General features: G+C 42.4%; 1 protein-coding gene across 4 annotated transcripts in view; it reads left to right on the top strand.

Annotated features, from left to right (window-relative positions):
* Nck2 (NCK adaptor protein 2) overlaps positions 1–24,599 on the top strand; it is a 132,347-nt gene that overhangs the window by 64,336 nt on the left and 43,412 nt on the right. For all 4 annotated transcript variants that reach the window (XM_090336288.1, XM_090336292.1, XM_090336289.1 and 1 more), the window contains exon 2: positions 6,533–6,700. The gene's annotated coding sequence lies outside the window, so the exon portion shown is untranslated. The remainder of the gene's footprint in view (positions 1–6,532; positions 6,701–24,599) is intronic.

The following is a 24,599-nucleotide window of genomic DNA, read 5'->3' as shown; positions in this document are numbered from 1 at the left end:
GGTTCAGATTTATAATTTTTCTGCCCTAGCTTTTCAAATGCTGGGGTCTCAGGTGTGTATGACTATTCCAGGCAAGGGGTAGTGATTCATTCCTAAGTCACTGCTTTTTCAGTCTGCCCTTATCTAACTGCCTATAGGACTGTTATGTAGGTTTGCAGTGATTGAATGACCAGACCCAAGGGCTCCCTTCCCCCCTCTCTTTTTTTTGCCCTGTTGCTCTTTGAAGAAAGCCTCAAATATGCACTAACCATGGCCACGATTTGTACAAACGGCTCTGACACAAACCCGGAAACATGCTCAACCAGCTGGGCAGTTGAAGACTGAAGGGAATGGTGAGTCATCCACCAGTGATCACAGACATGGACTGAGACTGACTATATAAAATAGGATGGGCCAATGTGATCTGCACAGGCCTTTCTGCTTCCCCTCAGAAACCACACCCCACAGGTAGGATGAAGGGCCAGCCCCACTGTGCTAGCCTCTGCTACTTGCAAAGGTATCACTAGTCATCATAACCACCTGAGAGTGCTTATAAACTGCAGCTATTGTAATTCTGTAGGCCTGGACAGCTAGGCTAGGAGGACCTGGCTACCTCCCTCCCTCATGGTTTAACCTGAACATACTGGTTTGTGAGTTGGTTCATCATTTCAAGGAAAAGGAGTATAATTTCATGCATTTTTTCACTCATTTTGCTTGCTCATTTTTTGCTGGACACATTTTAGAGAAGATTTGTTGACTTTATGGATTTATTTTATAAGGCATTGATAAGAACAGAATTATAAATCCAGAGAAAGCTTAAACATCACTGCTTTCTTGACAATGTTTACTTGGTGTACAGACTCACATTATGGAGTCAAAGCCGCTTGTTGTAAACATGCGTGTGGATGAATAGACCGTAGGTTTCCATTGACCCTTGTGCTAGATGAGGGTTGTTTGGAAGACCCGCCTGGACAAGAGATGGGCGTGGCTTTCTGCCAGGTGGCCAATGTAGTCTCTTGTTTCTTTGTCCCCAGTTAAAAGGGGAGGCCTGCGGATTACTCTGCTCTTGCCTGGCTTCAGCCTTGAAAGTGCTTTCACAGCTAAATTGGCATGTCTGATTATTTCTACTTCCAGCTCAGCAGGCAGTTCTTTGGGGGATATTCAGACAGCAGTGGCTTAATTGGATTTCAGCCCAGACAGTATTTGAATGACTTTGTGTGTGGATGGCATTAGTTGGGTGGCTGCCATAGGAAGTCATCTATATGCTTTTGAGCTTTAGAATTTAGAAGTACATTTGGACTCCGTCCCTTTCATTGGCTCATTGCTAATTCATTGACTAAATGAGATATGTAAGAAAAATAGCCCTGGAATGAAGAACTATGGTTTGTAAGTGAAATTGTCATTTAATTTGGGCATATTGACATTATTATCTGTGTTTAGGATTCCATTTTGATGTTTATGAGCTGGCTCAGAGGCACAATTATGTACGAGATTTGGGGTCTTGAATTGGAATCTGAGGGAACATTTGTGGGGGCAAGTATACTACCAGATGCTTCAGAGTGTTGGGAAATGCCAGCAGTCTTAGAGACACAATAAAGAAGAGAGGTGTGGGCACTGGCAAGTTGCTGGGAGTCATACAGATGTGAGCCTGCTCTGTGACATTGCATGCGTACATAGAAGCCCTTTCTGTGTGGAAGATAATATCCATAACAATCTAGGATTTTATCGAGTACAATTTAATAAGGCAGAGAGGTCAGCGTCCCTGAAGGGAGTACATTTAAATTCACTCATGAACCATGAATGGGATTTGGCAGGGCAGGGGCTTTATGGGCCCCAAGGGCACTGAGGCATTCCCCAAAGAGGGGAAAAACGAAGACACAAAGCACATACCCCGTGTGGAGAGACAGTGACTGTGCTCTGACAATTTTAGGAATATTTGGGAAAGTTAAATCTTATCCCAAAAGCAGGAAAATATTAAATTATTTTTGTGTAATTAGAATAAGTATAAGCCTATTGGGTATGTTTTTTTTTTTTTTTTTTTTTTTTTTTTGCCAGTCCTGGGCTTGAGCTCAGGGCCTGAGCACTGTCCTTGGACTTTCTCAAGGCTAGAGCTCTACCACTTGAGCCTCAGCACCACTTCTGGCTTTTTTCTATGTATGTGGTACCGAGGAATCGAACCCGGGTCTTCGTGCATGCTAGGCAAGCACTCTACCACTAGGCCAAACTCCTGGCCCCTTGGGTATGTTTTCATAACTGTCAGTCTTTTAAAATTCCATTAATTTTAAAATTGAAATGAATATAAATTAGATTTATAGAACTTAATTATCTTTTCACTGGAATGCTGTGTCTGTTAAATATTCTAGTTTTGACCACCTTGAAGTCACGGGTGACTAACTTTTCTGTTCTCTGTTTTGGTGAGTTTAACATCTTTCGATTTCACATGTAAGTGAAATGATGTATTTATCTTGGGTGCCTGGCTTATTTCACTAGGACTAGCTTTAACACTGTATGTAGTAGTGGCGACATTTTCTTTGTTGGACTGAACAATATTCTGATTTCTGCATGTATCACTTATTTTTGTTACCTTGCCATTCCTCAGTGGATGTTCAGTTGTTTTCATATCTTCATGAGGCTTGTTTTTTAAATACTGGAACTGGGAGTTGAACTATAAACTAGAGTACTATTTCCTAGCATTTTTTCTCAAGGCTGACACTTTACAATTTGAACCACACCTATACTTATGACTTTTTGCTAGTTAATTGTAAATAATAGATTTTAGGATTCCCCTGCTCACATTGTCTCTTTAGAGCTCTCTCCTGAGTAGCTAGGATTACAATTGTGAGCTGCCAGTACCCAGTAATATATCTGGGTGTTTAGGCTATGCATTACTTTACAGCCAGATAATGCTATTTGACAAGTCTTTTTTTTTTTTTCTTTTCTTCTTCTGTGCAGACATCTAAGGCAAGCCGTGCCTTTGAAAATGAAGGTCATGAAAGTCTTATGCTTTCCTGAACTTGCTTCTTGACACAGCCTGACATTGATGCTACTCAGTTTGAAAGGTTAAAGTTGGCTGCCCAGGGTGTCAGGCATGCTAGATACATGGCAACAACTGACACTGTCTGCTAGCTCTTTCCTGAAGATTCTTACAAAGCAAGAGCACGCTGGCTTGAAATCACACAGATGTGTTCCAGTGGTGGTAGGGTGTCTGGTGGTGGGCTATTTCTGACCTAAGGAACACTGAGGCTGGAGTTAAGGTGAAGTCACAGTGAATGTCCTAGGAGGGTCAGTGGACATACTCTCTGTTAGTATGTTTCTGTCCCTTGGGGATAGGACAAGTAGGACCTCCTAAATTGTCTACATAGTGACATCTGTCTTTTGAAGTCATCAGAAACCTGGGCAGGTATGATGATATGAAGCATAGAAAGTCATAGTTTTTGCCAGTATGATGCCCACGAGATACAGATCCTTGGCTTTCTTCAGAACAAGGTTCCGAGCCTTCATGTGAACTTTGGGATTGGAAGAAAGGGGCTCAGGCCACACTGACACTGTGATAGGTCCTAATGGATTATCATAGCTTGCATAGGAATTTCTGGTTTGTACTTGTGTACCTCAGACAGCTACATTGCTGGGATGTACAGAACTCTAGGCCAAGGCATCACCTTGCTTTTACAGTTAAGCTATGACCCAAGTGCATCCCTTCCAACAGGCTCTGTGAAGCTCCAGTGTCACAGAGAAGTCAGACACTCCTTTGGATTTTTCGGTGGTCAAATTTTATATTGTCCGGGCTCCAAATTATAGCAAAGATACGTATTATATTCATGTTAATTTGTCTTTTTAGTTCTAAACAAGGCAAAATGCCTTGTGTGTGTTTTAAACACACACACACACACATACACACACACACCTTTCAAATATTCTAATCTGCGTGAGCCTGCCTGTTGAGAAAATTTTTGAGTAAATTCTGTGGTGAAAGCTTTTGGGCTTTCTACTCTGAATGTGAGCATGTATCTGATGCTAACTATCTGGATGTGTGGTATTTTGGCTTCAGAGTTAGCTTTCCTGATGGGTTTAGATCACAGTTGGTAACATAACCCAAGTTTTGAGTAACATACCCTTTCCCTGGTCAGAACCAGTAGAGAACGTCATTTATAGAGAGTGAAGTTTTGGTCACCATATTTGTTCCTGATTCTGGGGCATATAGTGCACTACCATAGTGCTTTTCTCAGGAAAACATTGCAACCTTCATTTCTCACACTTGAATCTAGGGTGGCCCTTGTCTCCTTGCAGTGAATTGTACTTGCATTGTAGCTATGCAGCTATGCACCAAGTCATGTTCTCCTTCTGTTGGACTTTCCTTTTGCTGGTTTGTACTTATAGGCATGGTGCTTTGACTTGGCCCACTATCAAAAGATTCAGCTTCTCAAACTCATTTCAATGTTCTTTTGCTCAGGGCTAGCACCTCACTTGGTAATATTGGTTTTCTATTAGTGTGATACAGTTTCTTCTGCACTCACAGAAGAGGCCAGGCTGTGTGTGTGTGTGTGTGTGTGTGTGTGTGTGTGTGTGTACACTAAATTTGGGGTTTAGAAGAACCAAATGAGTTCATAACTCTAAAATCTATTAGGGGAACCTTTAATGACCTTGTTATCATCTCCCAAATACTGTGTGATAAAGACTTGGTTACTGGTCATAGCACTGTTGAGAGGTAGGAATGGAAGGAAGTTAGGTTATTGAGGGTGGGTCCAGAAGGGGATTTGGGGACTCTTGTCTTTCCTAATTACTATGAACTAGATATATTTGATTTGCTTCGTCACAGGCCCACAAACAATAGTCAGTTGACAAAGGACTGGAAACTTTAAAACTCTGAACCCAAATAAACCTTACTTTTTTATAAAGCATTAATCTCAGATACTTGTTATAGTGATGGAAAGCCAACTGACATGAAAACTGAGAAAGTTAACTCCTGAGTAAATTTGGCTGTTAATATTTTAGCAGGAAAATAAAATGCTGGAAAGATTCAAAATATCATTTGTCTGATTATGAACTTAGCATTGGACTAGGGAAGTGTGCTTCCAGACCAGTTCACTTTCCAAGTCAAATCTTAGAAATGTTGCCTGTCTCTAAAGTAGCTCATAAAAATACGAATTGGCAGTGGTTTGGGAGGGATGGCAGCCTGTGTATTGTGTACTGTTGTGTATTGTGTTTCCTTGGTAAGTGGCATAGATAATAAAACCATTGATGTCAGCAAGAAGAAATAAGAACCTTGGCTTAAGACCCAAGTCCACATAGCAGAACTTGCACTTCTAGGGCCCAACATGTGATCATAAGCATGTGGTGGGGAGGAGTAATTTTTTGTAGTGTGCACTTAAATCTTGACCATATTTAGACTCCCACTGTATTTATTGATCACCTTGCCTTGTATTAAATCATAGGTATTGTTAAAAATAATGGAGATTTTATGATAATACAAGTGAATACATAAAGACGGATATTTAAGTCAAAATTTATGAACTCGCCTTTTAGCATTTTTATGATAGCCCTACTTGAATTATCTTTTTCTGTCTAACTGAAATAGAATTCGATTTTTTTCCTGCAGGGTATTTAACATTTTGGATCATAATCTTGCTCAAGATGAATTAATAGATCGCCTCTGAGTGAACTGTCAAGGCATATCCCCTCTGGGTTTGAAATGTAATTAAAGATGCCAGTGAACTCAGAAGTCTACAGAGCATTTTGGGGTCTCTTCAAAAATGCCGGTCAAGGACAGGGATGTTTCAGAATTGGCAAGGCACATGGTGTTGGACTTTGTACAACAGGGGAGGCACTGTGGTCCCTGGTCAGCTCCCCCTCCCTTTAATTTGATGTGGTCTTTCTTGTGCTTTTAGCCTAAGATCAGGGATCTATTTGGTGTTTCCTTTCAATAAATAGCCATGGTTTCCTGCTTTCCAGTCCTTTTTCTGATGGTCCTTGACCCTGCCCCCTTTGCACTTGGGTTGTGGAGAGGAAGGCTGGAAGGCACTGAGGAGCCTAAGTTCCCTCTGTGATTGCCACCTGCCCCTCTTTCCTATCTTTCTTCCACCTGCTGGCCATAGGGTATGTGACTGGCCCTACATGATTCCTGCTGCAGAACTAGTGCAGGGAAGGGAAGATGGGATGTTCCTCTAGAGTATGCTCACAAATATACAAATACTGGGTTCAGGCAAGTCAGTGTCTACTTTCCTTTATTTAAAGTGGTTAATTTCACTCAAACATTCACATTTGTGTGTGTGAGATATGTGTGTGTGTGTGTGTGTGTGTGTGTGTGTGTGTGTGTGTGTGTGCGCACACGCACACATGCATATGGAGCTTGACCTCATGGCTTGGGTACTGATCCTTAGCTCCCCCCATCTCAGGGTTGTCACACTATGACTTGAACCACATTTCCATACCAGCTTTTTGGTGGTTAATTGGACTTCCCTGTCCAGGCTGGCTTTAGGCAGTGATCCTCAGATCTCAACATCCTGAGTAGCTAGGATTGTATGTCTAATACATGTTCTTCTCTACTTCTTTATAGATTTCATCGATTCCTTTCATGCACATGAAGTTCCAGATGAAGACTCACTGAGATCTGAGTTGGACTTGAGAATTTGTAGATCTCATCTTTGTAAGTTCAGTGGTGACATTATCTGCTGAAAACCTCATCTGTGTCTTGCCAGTCGCCTCTTGTTGCTGTGTGCCAAAGGTAAGTCTTCAGTGTTCTTCATCAAACAAGCAGATGAATTTGCTATTCTTGTCTTAAGTACTTAATTTGCCCAGTAGTTTTTTTGTTTTTTGTTTTTTTGTTTTTTTATGGGTGGGGGGAGAGGTCATGGGGCTTGAACTCTGGGGCCTGGGTGTTCTCCCTAAGCTCTTCAGCTCAAGGCTACTGCCCTACCCTTGACCCACAGCCCCACTTCCCATTTTCTAGAGATTAATTGGAAATAAGAGTCTCATGGCTTTTTAGTGCTTGGGCTGGCTTTGAACTGTGGTCCTTAGATCTCAGCTTCCTGAGTAGCTAGGTTTACAGGCGTGAGCCACTGCGCCTGGCTTGCCCAGTAGTTGTTTTTTTTTTTTTTTTTTCCCCAGTCCTGGGCTTGAGCTCAGGGCCCGAGTACTTGTCCTTGGACTTTCTCAAGGCTAGAGCTCTACCACTTGAGCCTCAGCACCATTTCCGGCTTTTTTCTATGTATATGGTACTGAGGAATCGAACCTGGGTCTTTGTGCATGCTAGGCAAGCACTCTACCACTAGGCCAAACTCCCGGCCTGCCCAGTAGTTTTTAAACTAGGAATATAGCAGTTGAACACAGTTCACATTTGCTGAAGTACTTTAATTTGAAGCTTCTGAGGGACCCGGTTCAAAATTGCTGCTGGAGGTAGTAGCTCACGTTTGTGATTTCATCTCCTTCGGAAGTAGGATTGAGGCCACTTTGGGAAAAGTAATGGGCACTTTATGTAAAAAACAATTGTATAAGTCACGTGCTGGTAACTGGCTGCACTAGCTTAGCTTCTCACAAAGTTGAGATCTGAAAATTGAAGCTCTGAGTCAGCCCAAGCAAGAAAATCTTATCTCCACCTGACCAGCACTAAAAAGTGGAAGAGTGCTCAAGTGGTAGTATGCCAAACTTGAATGAGAGGGCAAAGGGGCAGTACCTGTGTCCTGAGTTCAAATCCCAATTACTGACCCAGAAGGAAAAAAATGCTGGGATGGGGAACAAGTGGCAGAACACTTGAGTAGCATGCAAGAGGTTGTGGTTTGAATCCATGGTATCAAACAATCATAAAATAGATGGCCTCGCGTTTCCAGCTTTCAGTGGATGAGTTAGGGCTGTAGACAGGAAGGATATAAAACATTAGACATGTCCTAGACCTCCATTCACCTGGCTCCCCACATGTTTCTAGAACATGGTCTGAACTGAAGCCTGAGCTGTTGTAGGACTGGTAAGCACTATTTTTCCCCTAGCCAAGCCTTCACTCCACTTTCAATGCTGAGAAAATAAGTCTACATCAAAATAAAATAGAAACAGAGGAAGAACTCTTAGGGAGGTTCTGTTGTGTGAGAGATCTGCTTGATAAGTATTATGATGAAATTGCAACGATAATTATCACGGATTCTGACACCCAGAAGTTCCATCGTATCATGGAACAAAAACATGGCTGTGTAGCAAAACTCTTGTGTGTATGTTCATAGGTGTGAATATATGTATACATATGTGTGCATGCATGTGTGCTTGAGGTGTGAACCCAGGTTCTCATGCATGCCAAACACTACCACAGAACTATGTCCTCATTCAGCGAAAATGTTTGTTAAACAATAGGTGGACATCTTTGCTTGTGAGTTACTTTCGGGCAATCCAGTTCATCAGATGCCCCTGTCAGACTAGGTCATGAGAGACACCATTTTACAGCTGATTATGTCTCAAACTGCGGAATAACACCCACTGCTTCATTTTTCCTTGAAAGCCATGCTTTGCTGCTACTATTTAGATTGTCTATCCTATTGTTAAATTTATAAACTGAAATTTCTTGGCATAAGTAACAGTTTTCAGTTTGTTACTTTGTTACAAGTTCCTTTTTAATTAATGCTTTGATAATATGCTCTGTCTCCTCAACTGCATTGTGTATGTAGGTGTTTGAACGGCTTACGCACATGAATTCAATCCTCAGGCCTGGGCACCGTCCGTGCTCAAGGATATCACTCTGCCACTTGATTCACAGATCCACTTCCAGCTTTTTTTTGGAAGGAGGGATGACTTAATTGGATTTAAGGATCTCATGGATTTTCCTGCCCAGATTGGTATCAAACTATGATCCTCAGAGTAGGATCTCTACTCCTTCTGAGTAGGAAGGATTACAGGCAATAGTCACCAATCCCTGGCTCTCATCACATTTAAAATGTTTGTGGAACCTTCTTAATTGCAATTATGCCTGTTTTGATGTATCACATTCAGAAGGCTAACAAGTGAATATGTAGTATTTCGTGAGAGCATGTAATATTTCATGAGGGTAAGATTAAGTGTCCCAGTGCTTTCATCTTCATCTTGATAGCCCTTTGATATCGTCTAGAGAAAATGGTAGATTGTTCCATTTATTTAGTACATTGTTTATTATGCTGTCAGAGCCAGCTTGGTGTGGAAATAAGAGTGTTTGACTAGCTGGATGATTGATTCCTAGGCTTGGCCAACAGGGATACCATTGAGCTATTAGTCCCCACCTGCCTTCCTGGGGTTTTCAAGACAATACAAGATCAATACCATGGGTATTGGGGGTGGTGGGGTAGGAGTGGGGGGTAAATGGTCCTGTCCCAACCCTGAGATTTAATTACATAAGAAAATTCTCAGACTCCTGATGATTAACAAGTACCTAACATTAACTCCCAAGCAAAAGGTGTCTACCTGTTGTTTAATGAACATTTTTGTGGCATGAGGACATAGTTCAGTGGTAGTGTTTGGCATGCATGAGAACCTGGGTTCACACCTCAAACACACATGCATACACATATATGCAAGGCTACGAATCAGAATGTCTACACTGGTGTAAAGTACTGTTTATTTCAGAAACTTTACACCAAAATACCTTGTTTTCCTATTCAAATTCACTTTGGTTTTCTGAAAAATGTTCACTGAGAAAATTATGAGATTATTTACTTGTGTAGTAATTACTTATTGCAAACACCAGACATATAGTAGCGCTTCCTAAGTGTTCTTTTAGTGTTGTATTTTAGTACCTACAAAACCAGATAATGTTGAGTTCCAGACACCATCCTTGCAGTCTTCGGGATAGGCTGGGGCCCTGCTATTATGGGTCTGTCTGTCAGCTGTAGGAATAGAATATAGCCATACCCTGGTACCTGAAGTAGGGCTTCATAGACCCTGTGGGAAGGACGTTAGAGAAGCTACAGGACGCTACAGCTGGAATAAGTTTATGATCATGTGAAGATACATGGGCAGAGACTGCAGACTGTATGGACTAGCTGTCTAATGGATTCTAGAGACATGTAGCATTGAATCGGGGGCCCAGGGATATGCTGATTGGTCTTTGAAAAACTCTATCATTTGCTGTGTCAAGAGGTGGAAAGCTGTGCTGGCTTGGAAGGATGGTGAGTGGAATGTCAGCCTTGACTGTTTTTCCTAGTTACTGGTACTCAAGATATGTGACCTGGAACTGTGCTTGAAGTAGAACTAAGGAAGCAATTCAGGGAGTTGGGATCTCTAGGCACCTATTTCCTAGATGCAGTTCTTGGGTCTAGATCCTCATCTCACTACTGAAGTCAAGGGACAAAGCCATGGGAGCTCCCTGCCTCCACCATGCCCACTTTGGGGAGTGGTTGGCCACGGGACGAGGACAGAAGCACACCCCTTGTTCAACAACAGATCATCGTTTACAAATGCACAAGCTGCTCTTTATTCTTCCTCTTAGCTTCTGAAAGTGGACTGTCACTTTCTGTTGTTGGGAGCTCACAGTTGTTCACTTGCTGGGATTGAAGGACCTGAAGAACTTTGTATTCTACGCTAATAAGCTATTGGAGTCTATTTCAGAAGAAAAGCACTCTAACGTATGGAAGAATGCTGGTGGTCAGGGAGGAAAGTCAGCTTAGGCAGCAAGATTTCTGAGCTAAGCCAACAAGACCTGGATTTCACAAACTTTTCAGTTGCTCACAGGAATAGCTGGAGTGTAAATGTCAGCTGTGATCCTGCACACATCCTTTTCCATCCTGCACAGAAACAGCAGTGGCTTTGCTTAATTCAACAGAGGAAAATGAAAAGCCAAGCCAGTCATGCTCTGGTCTTCCTAAGAATGTATCCACTCATATGTCTTTTAGTTATATTCACAGGAGTCTCAATTTCATAGGAACAATTTTCCTAGACTTTAAAAATGTTACTAGTCTGTTTTTATGTCTGCAGTGCAATGCCTGGGGATGAGTAACTTTTTAAAGAAAAGGAACTTGTTTACTTTACAGTTGTGGAGGTTCTTACAGCTTATCTGGTTATGACCTTCCTGGAAGCATCTTGAAGTTGAGCAGGGCATCACATGGCAAGAACTTGTGTCTGTCTTTTAGTCTGTCCTTTATACAAAGCTGCTGGGATTCATGGAGATCCACCCTGATGATTTAATCTAATCCTAATCAACCAGTAAAAAAGAAAAAAATGAATCAGCTCAAGTTTCTACCCTCTTCAGTACCTCTAGTGGAGATCAAATTTTAACACACCGGTCCTTGGGGGTCACATTCAAACTATATCCAGATGGCAACAATAGTTTTGGAAATATTGCCTGAAATCAGCTCCTTACATTATACTCCAGCTCTTGGCTCTCTTGAAGACTGCCTACCCTTCAAGAATTATTGAGAAAGACTTGTTACATAGGAGGCCATTGCTTAGTCCCTAAGTTTTCAGGGTTGTAGCTGCTGTTACAGGTATAGGGCTAGAGGTGATCTGGTACTTAAAAGTGACTTCTGTGAAAGTAGAAATGAAAAGCTGGGTGTTAGTAGCTCCCATCTATAATCCTAGTTACTCAGGAGGCTGAGATCTGAGGATCACTATTCAAAGCCAGCCAAGGCACAAAAGTCGGTGAGACTCATCTCCAATGAATTACCAGAAAATTGGAAGTGGTGCTGTGGCTCAAATGGTAGAGTCCTAGCCTTGAGCTAAAGAGCTCAGGGACAATGCCCAGGCCCAGAGTTCAAGCCTCAGGACCAACCAAAAAAAAAAGAAAAGAACACCTGGCTCCCTTGACATCAGCCCACACCCTGGATAGTTTATTTGGACTGACTGCCTCTTCCTCTACAGGTGGGTTCCAAGTTTCACAAGATCGTACCAGTCTTTGGTGCTCCAGGATTTGTAGTAGCTAGATCTCTGCTAATGGATGGAATAGTTATCCCCTCATTGGAAGCAGCCTTTGCATTTGCAAACACCAGGTGCAAGGCCTGTCACCTCGGTGTAGCTTTTCTAGCCTCAAGTTGAGATGTTTTACCCCATGTATGGCATAGAAGACAGAAAGCTCACTGGCTTTGCTTATCATAAGCCCATGTTCTTGCTGTTTCATTTCCTGTCATCCCAGATGTACTTGGAAATGACAAAAGAGTGACAATCCATTCCCAGAATGTTTAGCTTGAATCTGGATGAGGCTGTAGAAAATCAAGCAGCTGGTGAAAGCCACATTTATGGGAGGCAGAGCGGGCTGGGGGTCCACTCCATCTTAACCCAAGTCCTTTCCCTTTTAAAGCAACACAGATTTCATTTGATCTACCCTCTCCCCTGTAGAACAGTCTCCAGTCAGGCATACTGATTTCAGAAAGTAACGGGAGTCTGTTTTGGATGATGAAGAAAGGCTGTATGAGGGAAGGCTGTGAGAGGGTTTCCAGGGAGGACACAGGGACTACACTGGACCTTCCAGGCTGGACTGAGGCTAGAAGCATACAGTAGGCCTCCCAGTCACAGGAGTGCTATTCCTGAGTTGTGTGGAGGGTCATCTGGGGCTAGGGATTCTTGACTTATATCAGACTTACTGGGGGAGAGGGATTCTGCGCAGAGGCAAGAGGGCTTTGTATTTCATGGCCACTTCCTGTGTCGTGCTGTCTCTGGATCCTCATATTTCCCAAGGAGCCTGAGTAGAGAGAGCATTTATCACCACTGCGATTTAGCACCTTTGTACACTTGGTCAATGAGTTTTTCATTTTCTCACGATTGAACTTGTACCCCAGTTAAACCATGCAGTTTCCTTTTTGTTTCTCCTGTGCCTTTGCAGTGTGGCTTCCTAGAAAAAGAGAAAACAACAACAACAACAACAACAATAATAATAATAGATTAAGGTTACTGCCTTCCTGTCTTACCTGCTTTTCTTATGACAGAGTGTAGGCTCTGGATGTGTAATATTCTGGTTACTTGTTAACTAAAGTAATCCTCCCTTATCTGAGGTTTCCTTTTCAGTAGTTACATTTCCTTGTAGTCAGGTACTCTGTGGAAGTATGCAGTGGAAAATTTTAGAAATCAGAAATCCATTGTTTTAAATTATATGCAATTTTCTTTCCTTTTTTTTTTTTTTGGTCAGTCCTGGGTCTTAAACTCAGGGCCTAGGCACTGTCCTGGGCTTTCTCAAGACTAGAGCTCTACCTCTTGAGCCACAGCACTATTTCTGGCTTTTTTTCTATGTATGTGGTACCGATGAATTGAACCCAGGTCTTCGTGCATGCTAGGCAAGCACTCTACCACTAGGCTAAACTGCAGGCCCTCTATGCAATTTTTAAGTGTGCGGACATCCTCCTGCCTCCGTCCACCCGGGTTGTGAGCTGTCTCTTTGTGAGGTGTGCTGTGCTGAGTACCGTTCTCTTCCATCAGTCATTGACTGCCAGGTTTTTGAGTGTATAGGATTTATGATTCATGGTCCCACGCCCGGATAGGGGTCTTTGATATCTTTGAATTCTCGAGGTCTGTGATAATTTCTGAATTTGTACCTTAAGATTTTAGAAAACAAATGCCATGGGTTTTCTCTGAGATCAGATGTATGTGGATTTCATTTATTACGATACATTGTATACAAGAAAAGAATGAGCCTGTTGTATACAAGAAGAGAGGTTACTTTTCTTACCTGTCCAGGGTTGGATGAGGACCCTGTCTTAACACATAGATGTTGAACTGTAGGTACCCTGGCCTAATAGTACTTTGTTTTACTTGAAGAAGCCCCAGATGAGGCATATAAATAATGTGGATATGAGAAAATAATAGTAAAAGAAGCAGATCACATAGAGCTTTATTGTTTAATTTTTTTAGTTTTGATAGTACTAGGGACAACTCAGAACCTCGTATTTCATAGGTAAGTATTCTATTTCTTGTGCCATACCCATCATTTTGCTTTGTTTAGTTTGTTTTTTAGATAGGGTCTTGTTTGCCCTGGCCAACCTCTGATGGGGATCTTCTTACCTCCTAATGAACTTTACATTGTCTATTTTGCTAAAAACCCACAGCCCCTGCCCTGAGATACACACATGTGGCACACATCTGTCAGTGTGAGAATACCATACAGGATACCACTGAAGTGTGCTGACCTGCAGGGTACATATATCTTTGATGTCCTGAAGCACTCGAGTACAGGTCTCAGGTCATGGAACCTCTGCCTGCATGCCACGTGAAGGCCTCACTGCTGGGGGCCAAAGCAGCCTGAATTTCAGATTTCTTCCACTGAGAATAGATTTCCCCCTTGAGTTTTATTATATTAGTGTAAATATTTTCTTTTGAAATATTACTGGCTGCAAGATGTTAAATTGGATATAAAAATATGAATCACTCGAACCATATGAAATCACAGTTTTTGAGGCATGATTCTTGGTGCTAAGTGAATGAAGGACCAAGCTAGAAACAAAATGCATATTTTGACCCCAAAGGGAAGGACTCTCCCCCCCTCCGTGCCTGTGGGAATAGGTAGCTCCATCTTCTGCCATATCTGTGATCCTGGAAAGGCCTATACCCTGCATCTTCTTATGAGGTGACATGTGTCCTCCAGGCCTCTCAGTGACACCTGATAGGAGACACATTCAATGATAGGATCGTACTGCATGAAGTAAGTGTGATTGTAATTTTGAAAGACTGGCTATTTCCTGAACATGGCTTTTGCTTTGTGACCTTCCTGTCTGAAGGTCACAGCCTGCCCAAGTTACTGTCAGCAGCAGCTCTGTGCCAGCATGGACTTCAAGCCAGAGGGCTCTTTAAGTGGTGACATCCCTCTCAAGTACCCAGACAGCTCTTCCCCTCCAGGGACATGGGGTGGCGCGAGTCTATAGACTTGGCATTTTTAGTAGTTTTTTTTTTTTTCTTCCTCTTAAATAGCTTGTCTCTTCTGCTGCCAGCATTCCACTTTGGGTTCTGTTTTCAGTTATTCTCTTTTCCTTTCACATGTGAATGACAAGCCACCCCTCCCTTCACTCCCACTGACCATATCCAGGAATGTTTAGAATTACATCTGTATAGACAGCAATCCCTCCATACCTGCAGGGTGCACCCCAGGATCTCAGTGGGTGCCTAGTACTGTGAGTACTCCCAGATCCTTTCAGATGCTCTGTTTTCTCCTGTACATACATATTTTGGTGAACTGTTAACTGCTTCTGGTATCTCATTTATATATTACAGTAGTGGCTGCTGGTGGAGCCTTAATAATATACTGTCATGAGTAGGATGTCTTAAGTATCTTCATTGTTCATTGCAATACAGCGGTCTCATGGCTAACCATAAGTTGTGTGATCTCTGTACACACAATCTGGGGTAAAGGGACCCTTGTACTGGATTCTGCCTCAATCCCCAGTGCTGAGCTGGGGGAATGAGTAAAGAATACAGCAGACCTAAAAGCCCAGCCCTCAGTGAAGCTTGCTTTGTTCAGAGTTTCCAAGATGGAAACCCTACCCAGAGGTTTCTGAGTTAGGTTTTTTTGTGCTCACCAAGAAGAACTAGTAGAGAAAGCCATTGATTCTAAGAGCGGGGATAGCTAACTGGCCTTCCTGCCCAAAGCCTGGGACTGGAGAGGCCTCTTCTCATTATCTCTGTGAGAAGATTATGCAGGCCATCTTGAAGGGACTGCATCTTAGACTTGAAAAATTTTAAAACAATGGTTAGATAGGTGGCAAACCTCTTTGGCCTGTACTCATAACAAAAGTTTCTGTATACACATGTGTATGTGTGTACATGTACATGCACGCATGTCCTGGGCTGTGACTCTGTGCTGACCTCTGGCCTTACTTTCAGAGGGTCAAACCTAGATAGAAGATAACTGAACGAGGATTAGTGCTTGGGGACAGAGTGAGTTCTCTCTCTAGGCCTTTGGAAGCCTGCTACAACAGTCTAAAGTCATCTGGAGAGACTCAGGTTCTTTCTAAGCTGGTCCTTTCCAGACCAGTATGGAGTGGGCATATGGTGCCTAGGCTTCTGTGCTGCTATATCAATCTTCCTTTGAGGGATCCGTGACTAATTTGAGTTTATTTAGAGATTTTGGTCTTTGGCCCTGATAATGAGTTAACTGTCAGTGGGATGTATCTTCTGTATAGTGAAATAGCATTAGGTACTTTGGCCCTCAGTACATGCCAGAAATGGGAGCTCTAAAGTTTTTCCTACTCTTGTGTTTTTCACTTTTGAGATTCTAGCTTGAGAATTTGTGAGATCTTAGAATAGGATCCCCAGAGAAATCGCACTGCAAAGAATGTTTATTTCTCTCCTTTCAGAGCCTTTTGTGGGGACTCTCAGTGGAGACATTATCTAGGCCACTTCAGGTTCTCTCAGGAAGGGAAATACTTAAACTTCAGAATACAGTATGTGCAAGCTTCAGTACGTTAGACCCCCTTCCTTCCCCAAATCATATTCTGTTACCTAGTCAGAGCCTCGTACCCTTGGGATTGGATTCCTTATGTAGCGGCTGATATTAAAGACTAATGCTCCCATCTTTGTAAGGTCTTAATGGAGACTAGCCCAGTGGCTCAACCCTGTAATTTTACCTACTCAGGAGGCTGAAACTGACTGGAAGTACAGCAGTTCCATTAAATTAGCCCATGCATAAACTTCATCAGACAACAACAACAAAAAACACTGGATGTGGTGATAAACATTTGTCATCATAGCTATGGCAGAAAAGAAGCATAAATAGATAACATGATCATGGTACAGGCTGGCACAGACAGAAAACAAAAATATTCAGACGATAACCAGAGCAAAGGAGGGCTGAAGTCATGGCTTGTACAGTAGAGCTCTTGCCTAAACAAGATGGTAGCTCTGAATTCAAACCCCAGTACTGAAAAAGTATGATAATATGTTTTGATAGAGCTTCTGGTTATCCAAAGTAATTGCATTCCTTATCCTTGAAAATGCTGAGCATCATCTGTCAGACAGTTTCTTTCAGTATGGACAGTATATTTGTGGGAGGCCTATCATTTTTACCATCAGGAATGGAAAATTTAAAGACTGATACATAGAATGCATGTTCACTTGTTTTTCTCTACAAAAGTAAACCACTAGAATTCTATTCCCAAATCAGAACCACATACTAGATAATGTGGGAAAGGGCTTAAATTCATGGACCCTGTCCACGTTTGGACCCTTCTTGATATTAGCATAAAGCTTCCTTTTGCCTGTCTAAACTTGACACACTTTAGAGACATTTTATATACTTGTAAATATCCTGAAGATTTAAAAAAACACACAAGAGGGCCCGGGAGTTTGGCCTAGCGGTTAAAGTGCTTGCCTAGCATGCACAAAGACCCGGGTTCGATTCCTCGGTATCCCACATACACAACCAAGTCGGAAGTGGCAGAGACAGGGAGACTGCAACAAGCGACAGAGAGCGAAAGCAAGCAAGCGGAGCCCAACCGAGTGGTGGCCGGAGCGAGCGGGGCCGGAGCGAGCAGGGCCGGAGCGAGCAGGGCCGGAGCGAGCAGGGCCAGAGCGAGAAGGGGCCGGAGCGAGCGGGGCCAGGAGCAAGCGAGAGCTGGCCGGGCCGGAGCGAGCGGGGCCAGAGCGAGAAGGGGCCGGAGCGAGCGGGGCCGGAGCGAGCGGGGCCAGAAAGAGAAGGGGGCCAAAAAAAAAAAAAAAAAAAACAAAAACCACAAGAAAAGTGTACTGTGATTATTCACAAAGTAAACCAGAATGGTTATATAGTAGTGTTATTGTGTCTATGAAATGTCTCCATGGGCTTGTGTGTTGAAGGCTCCGGTTCCCTAGCCAATGGTGTTATTTCTGGAGGTGTTGGATACTTTAGGAGGCCACACTACAGCTACTGGCACAACTGTGTTTATTACAGCATGATTTACCATAACTAACATATGGAACCAACCCAGGTGCCCTTCATTAGATGAATGAATCAACTTTCTTCCTTTGTTTTTTGTTTTTCTTCCTTTGGTTTATCCCTGTTGTTTTCTTTGTTTGTTTTTTAAAATTTGGTATCCTATGTCTTGTATATATGTTTACCTGATTAGGAGAAGGTAAGGGGAATAGCAAAATAGTGAGTGAACTAGAACAGTAGCGATACTCACAAGATGCTGTATTGGAAATGAACTTTACAACTTGGCTGGGAGAGGAGTCAGGGCAGGGGAGAGAAAGTGGGAGAAAATGAGAGAGGTGGTAAGGTAACAAGACTTGACAAGAAATGTACTCTTTACCTTACTTATATAACTCTGACCCCTCTGTACATTACCTTTACAACACAATAAAAAAAATTAAAAATCTCTCTTCTAGTTGTACTCTCAGGTATTTGTCACAGACAAGAAAGATCTAGTATGATGATCTCCAGATAAAGAACACCTACGTGTTATCAAGGCTACAGAGGGGCCATATTCCTCCAAGAAGACAAAGTACCCTTTAGTGTGCACCTCCAAACATGAGGGCTATGAGATGAGTGAATCCACATGTGCTGCCACGATGAGGGAACTGAGTCAGTGGTTGAACTTGGAACCTCCACAGCCCTCTCTCAGACAGGTGGTAGGATAGCACCACAGACCAGCAGCAAGATCATAGAAGAACCTAGCACCACATCAGCTAATAAGATCTGAGTAGCACAGCACTCTTCCCGGGGACCACAGACAGAATACACATCCTATACGAATACCCACAGAACATGGACTCGATCCTGAACCAAAAAATCACGATGTCTTTTTATCCTAAAAAAAAAAAAAAGCCTTCTCGTTTTTTTTTTTAAAAAAGGAAATGTCAAAGGGTCAAATATTGCATGAATCCTCTCGCGTAACATTCTCAACATCAATGTTATGGAGATTGAAGCTAGGCTAGAGCTTACTCTGGGGGTAGCAGTGATTGGTAACTTGAAAGGAGGAAAGCATGGGGAAGTTCTGTGGAGAATACAGTCTTCTCTGTCTTGATTGTGGAGTGTCTGTGTGAACCCATGCATGTGATGAAATGGCAGAACTATTTATACACTCTTTCCCATGTTGGTGTCTTGGTTTTGCTGTTGTACTGAACTGTGCAATGCGAAGGACTAGTCAGAGAGTACATGTTTGCTTCATCTTGTACAAGGTGGTCTGCACCAGCTTTGTAATTCTCTGTAATATGTACCTCAAGAATCAAAGTTAAACATGTTTGTGAAAGCAAATATTTTAAAGGACAGCTTATTTCCTTTTCTTTTGCAATAGTCTGTAGCTGGAGATCTAGAAAGTTTCTAACTTATTTTCTTGAGATCTTAACCAAACTTTTTTTTTTATTTGAACTCTGGGCCTGGGCATTGCCCCTGAGCTCTTTAGCTCAAGGCTATCCTTGAGCCAAGCCCCACTTCCCGTTTTCTAGAGGTTAATTGGAAATAAAAGTCTCAGGTGCTTTTGTGCCCAGGCTGGCTTTGAACCTTGATCCTCAGATCTCAGCCTCCTGAGTAGCTAGGATTATAGGTGTCAGCAGCCATGCCCGGCTTTAATCATACCTTTTTGTATTTACACACAATTATAATCCACAAACTGTACACTGTATTTAATGTTGATTATATGAAAATAATACATAAGCTATATGCATTGACTGTAGGATTAGTGCAATTAAAACTCCATGATAGCCCCCATCCCCGTGTGTATGTACACACATACCCATATATACATACATACATACATACATGGTTACATGCAGTCAAATGCACACAGTCATATACAGCCATGCAGTTATATGTGTACCCATACATACATAATTATATGATATAGTCACATGCACACATATAGTTAAATACACAATTATAATCTCATACATAACCCAGTTATGCACATACCTATAAAACCACACACATATAGTATCATATACACAGTCATATATGCATATAGAACAACCACACATATAGAGAGTTTAATACACCCAATTACATCCTAGTGCCTCCCGATAATCACACATGATGCATAGTTACATTAGTCTTGTTTATGAGCACATATATACATAACTTCATTTACACACAGTCTCACACACAGTGTCACACACAAAGGCATGTGTTTATCCATGTCGCACATAGTGCACGCATGTATATGTTGTGTCAGCAATTTATCAAAGCCATGTGGAATGCAGTATTTAAGCTTTGTCTTAGTCTTAGCTCTTTGCGTAGATTTAGCTCTTTGCTAAGTCTAAGAAGCAAGGCCCCAAAACAATGGACAGCTTTGTAAGGCATGTCAGATGTTGGAAATAAAGTGACTGTTTTCATGGTTGTGTCCATACTAGCACTACCCTTAGGCCAAGGACTAGGGTTGAAGTCTCAGCTTGCTTTTGCTTGGCTCTGGCATCTTAAACAAATGACCCCTGTCACAGCTCCATATCCTTGTTTCTGTCCTGGCAGAAGCAGTCCATCCCTCCGGCTGTGGTGTGAATGAACTTGCTGTGTGTGTCTTCCTAGTGACCCGCAGCACGTTGTGCACGGGGAAAGGTTGGCACTCACTTCTCTTTTCTGCCTGCAGAAAGATCACCCAAATGTCACCTTTAATAGAAACCCCAACTTTGGATGTCAGCTCATATATTCCATCTCTGTGGTTGAGACCTTTCCAAATGTAGATATTGTTTTTGTTTTTTATCAAACCCCAGAGGAACTGATGCCTTCCTTCAGGGCCCCGCCACCAGTGTCACTAGAGTATGAACTTAACGGTATAGCTCCTTAAGTGTGCCAGGAAGCACCAGCAAATACCACTTGGGGAAATGCTAACTCCAAATGCCCCTGTAATTTTGAAGCCTCTGTACTACCTTTGTGAGATTTAATGTATTTGATAAGAACAGAACACATGGGTTGCTGCCATTCTTTCGCTTTAGGGCATAGTGACAGCACTCACTGGTCCATGTCTCAAAGGCTGATGTCTTGCTGGACTATGGAAACTGTGGTGTTCAGTATTCCACACTGTCCCTTTGCTACATGGGGAAGACAGGGCAGATGTCCAGTGTCCACTCCCCCTCATGTCCCTCCTGTTAGCTCATCCATCACTGTGGCACACTGGACCCAACTAATGAACCAGTGCTGCCACTTTATTATGAACTAACTAACACCTCTGCTGCCTTGGAAGTTTAATTTTTTTTTTTTAATCCAGGGACCCTCTCTGGATATCACATGATATGTAGTCCACCTGTCCGCCTAGACTTAACTTAGACTCTCCTTATTTTGATGAACATGATGGTTTTGAGAGATCAGGTGTTCTGTAGAAAGTCCCTCTTAAGAGTTACATGATTGTTTTTCTCATAACCAGTCAGAAGATAATGGATTGTTTGAAGCAAGACCACAGAGGTGAAGCACCCTTCTTACTCACATTGTTTTCAAAGGTCGACATTGTCATTGTGACTATCCTTGCTGATGTTAACCTGGATAGCTCACAAGCCTCTCCCCTCCAGTAGCTCCATCCTTTCTACCCATCCTCTGTGGAAGAAAGTCCATAATGCTCCACAAACCTCTTGAAGAGCAGCCAACCCAAGTTACTTAGAATCTTTCTGCCTGTGAGTTGTGTCTCTTCTTCCCCATTTATTTACATGACAGTCATTTAATGTCTTCCTTTGCAAATGAATTTCACCTAGCATGTGTATAAGCCTGAACAGTGTTGGTCTCAAGCAATGAAAATGGAACCATGTAGTCTTTAGACTACAGTTACCTACATGATTAGGTATGTGCCAATTGCTTCATTCTCCCTGCTGTACAATTCTGGATTGTACGTATGTACCACCTGCCCATTTTCTCGCTGTTGACTGGGTGATTCATGTCTGTCTCCATTCTCATCTTCCACTGTTCATTGAACCATTGTAAGTCTCTCGTGGAAGGTCCCTGGCATATGAGAAGGAAACTGGGATCTAAGTAGGAGTGGAATCACGGCGTTGTACTGATTGATGTTTGGCTTTGGAGAATAATCCTTACTTCTTTTCCCAAATTCTCTTATTTTTTTCACTGTCCAAAGGCACACATGACTCATGTTGGCCTTCAGAACATTTGCATATCAACCTTTCCCATTCTTACTCAGCTAGTGTTAAGATCTGATTTTAGATGATGAATGAAACAGAATGATTTTCTGTTTAGCCAACATTTGCAATGCCTGTCCAAATGTCAGTGTCTTTTGCCTGCTTTGTTGGTCTTTTTTCTTTGGATTGTAGGAGGTTTTTGTAATTATATATGTAGCTTGCAACAATTTTAAAACAAGTATATTGCTCTCAGAAAATCTGTTAAATTTCTACACACTGTCCCACTGTCATACCAGACTTTTGTCTTTCACCGTGCCAATGGTGATTACCACTGATAATAAACACGAACATTCTTATGTAAGAAGACAGTCTTGTATTCACAGCTCTGCTGAAATGGCCATGTATGTTTTGTGTTGTTTCAGTGTTCAACAGTATATTTTTTTAAAATTAAAGGTTGGGATAAATAGAAATAAATATAAACTGTTGAATTCTAGAATTTTCAAGAAGCAGGTGACTTATTTTTTCTTTCAATTGTATTGTCGGGATGATGGATAGAGAGGTTACAGTTATGTGTGTCAGGTAGTGGGTATAGTACTCCTTGAACATTGATACCCCTTCCCATGGTTTTTTTCCCTGCTTTCTCCCCTCCACCCCTTCCCATTTCATCAGACAGATGAAGGCGAGGCTGCCTTCCTGGCAATTCCATGACCTTCACTAAAGTTTATTACTTTGAGACGTCTTGTCTCACTAATCACTTGCTGGGAGAGGTAAAAACAGCGTTAGGCAGGTCAGGACTGAGTGGTGGTAGGGGGAAGGAAGTGGTTGGCTTCAAGGCACATTTTGAAAAGAAGCCTGTGAAGTTTGCTGGTACAGTGAGTAGAGAGAAAGACGAAATCTGAATGAAGAATCTCAGTGATTGGTGTCAGGTAACTTGCTGTGTGGTTCTCTGCTACAAGATTTACTGTGAAGAGGTGATTCAGGGAGGTTTGGTTGCTGCTATTTATTGCCTTGCATTCCATTTGCTGTGGGTGGAACCAAGAGGTTCGTTTTGGATGTGGGAGGTTTGGATTGCCCACTGGATATCCCCGTGGAGATGTTCTGTAGGTAATTAGGTAGAGAACTTGGGCTGTTTGGGGGTACAGCAGGGATAGAGACGAGAGGCTGCCCCGTCTCTAGCACAGAAACAGGCAGAATCAGCTGGACTAAGAATTAGTCAACCAGGAAGGCCATGCCACAGGGCAGCCCATTGACTCCAGCACTTGCAGGAGGGGTTTGCCGCCAACTGTGCAGGTAAGGTGAGGATGTGGAGGGGTAAAAGTCACTTATCAGACAATGAGAGAGAGTGGGCAGCACACTGGGCAGCTTAGTGTGAGGGTCTCAGAGGCAGGGGAGAATTTTTAAAGAGGGGATCCTGCTTCATGCTTTATGCCAAATGAGATGATACAGAAAGTCAGAGAGCTGGCCATGCTGAAATGGACAAGTGAATAGGTGTCTGGTTCTGCAGTAGGTTGTAGGGCTTAAACTCAGGGTCTGGGTACTGTCCCTGAGCTCTTCAGCTCAATACTAGTAGTACTCTACCACTTTGAGCCACAGTGCCCCTTCCAGTTTTCTAATTGGAAAACTGGAGATAAGAGTCTCCAGCCTTCTCCAGGCTGGCTTTGAACCGTGATCTTCCAATCTCAGCATCCAGAGTAGTTAGGAATTACAGGCACGAGCCATTGATATACCCTGCTCACTTAGAACACTTTTTAAATGAAACTCTGTTCTTTGAAAACCCCAAATGAAGAACATATATGCATGTGATTTCTACACCTGTGTTGAAGCACCAGTTTGTGACAGAAGCCAGTAACAGGGAACACTGCTTGCCTCAGGACAGTCAAAGAGCAAAAAGAGCTTTTATACTAAAGCCCATCCCCACATATCCAGAAACTATGACTGTAAGTAGATGGAAGAAAAGAACCGGTGTGTGATCAGGTTGTTGGACATCTGCCTAGCAAGTGTGAGGCCCTGAGTTCAAATCTCCGTAATGCTAAAAGATGAAAACTAAAGTTATCATGTGATCCAGCACCTCTGATTCCAGGTAGAAACCCAGAAAAACTGAAAACACAGACTCAAGGAGGTATTTGCACACTCATGTACAGAACAGTATTCACAGTGGCCAAAAGATGGAAGCAACCCAAATACCCATTGACAGATAGATAAATAAATATGGGGTGTATATCTACAATGGAATATTTATTCAACCTTGAACAGGAAGGACACCCCTTAGAAGGTGATGAGCTCTGAAGATATCATGGTAAATGAAGGTCAAATACTGCGTCCACATGAAGTCCCTGGAGTAGACTCCCAGACAGAGTAAACAGGAAGGTGGCAGGGGCTGGGAGAAGGGAAAGGAAGAGATGGTAACACTTCATTCTACTCACAGAACTTAGGATAACAATGTGATGCTATCATCAGCATTATTGTTGTGTGTATTCTACCACAACTTAAATAAAATTGCGTGATGTATTATACACTCAGAATTCTACAGTAGTACTGTATCCCTGTTCACAAGGGAGTCACTGCAGTTCTGAGTTTGTGAGTGTGCCCAAGAGGCCAGAATAATGTCACTGTGTAGTACATCCCTCGGAATAGGAAATATATGGCGTGACTTTGTCCACAGGGGCTCGTGGGGTAGACGTATAAGGGTCTGTGTTAACTGGCTGGATGTTGGAAGTTATCGGCAGTTATTTTAAATG

Source organism: Megascapheus bottae, chromosome 7, assembly GCF_031878675.1.
Source record: "Megascapheus bottae isolate mThoBot1 chromosome 7, mThoBot2.hap1, whole genome shotgun sequence".
In the NCBI taxonomy this organism is placed as follows: Eukaryota; Metazoa; Chordata; class Mammalia; order Rodentia; family Geomyidae; genus Megascapheus; species Megascapheus bottae.
Note: the sequence above shows the minus strand (reverse complement) of the source record. Positions and strands in the feature narration are given on the sequence as shown.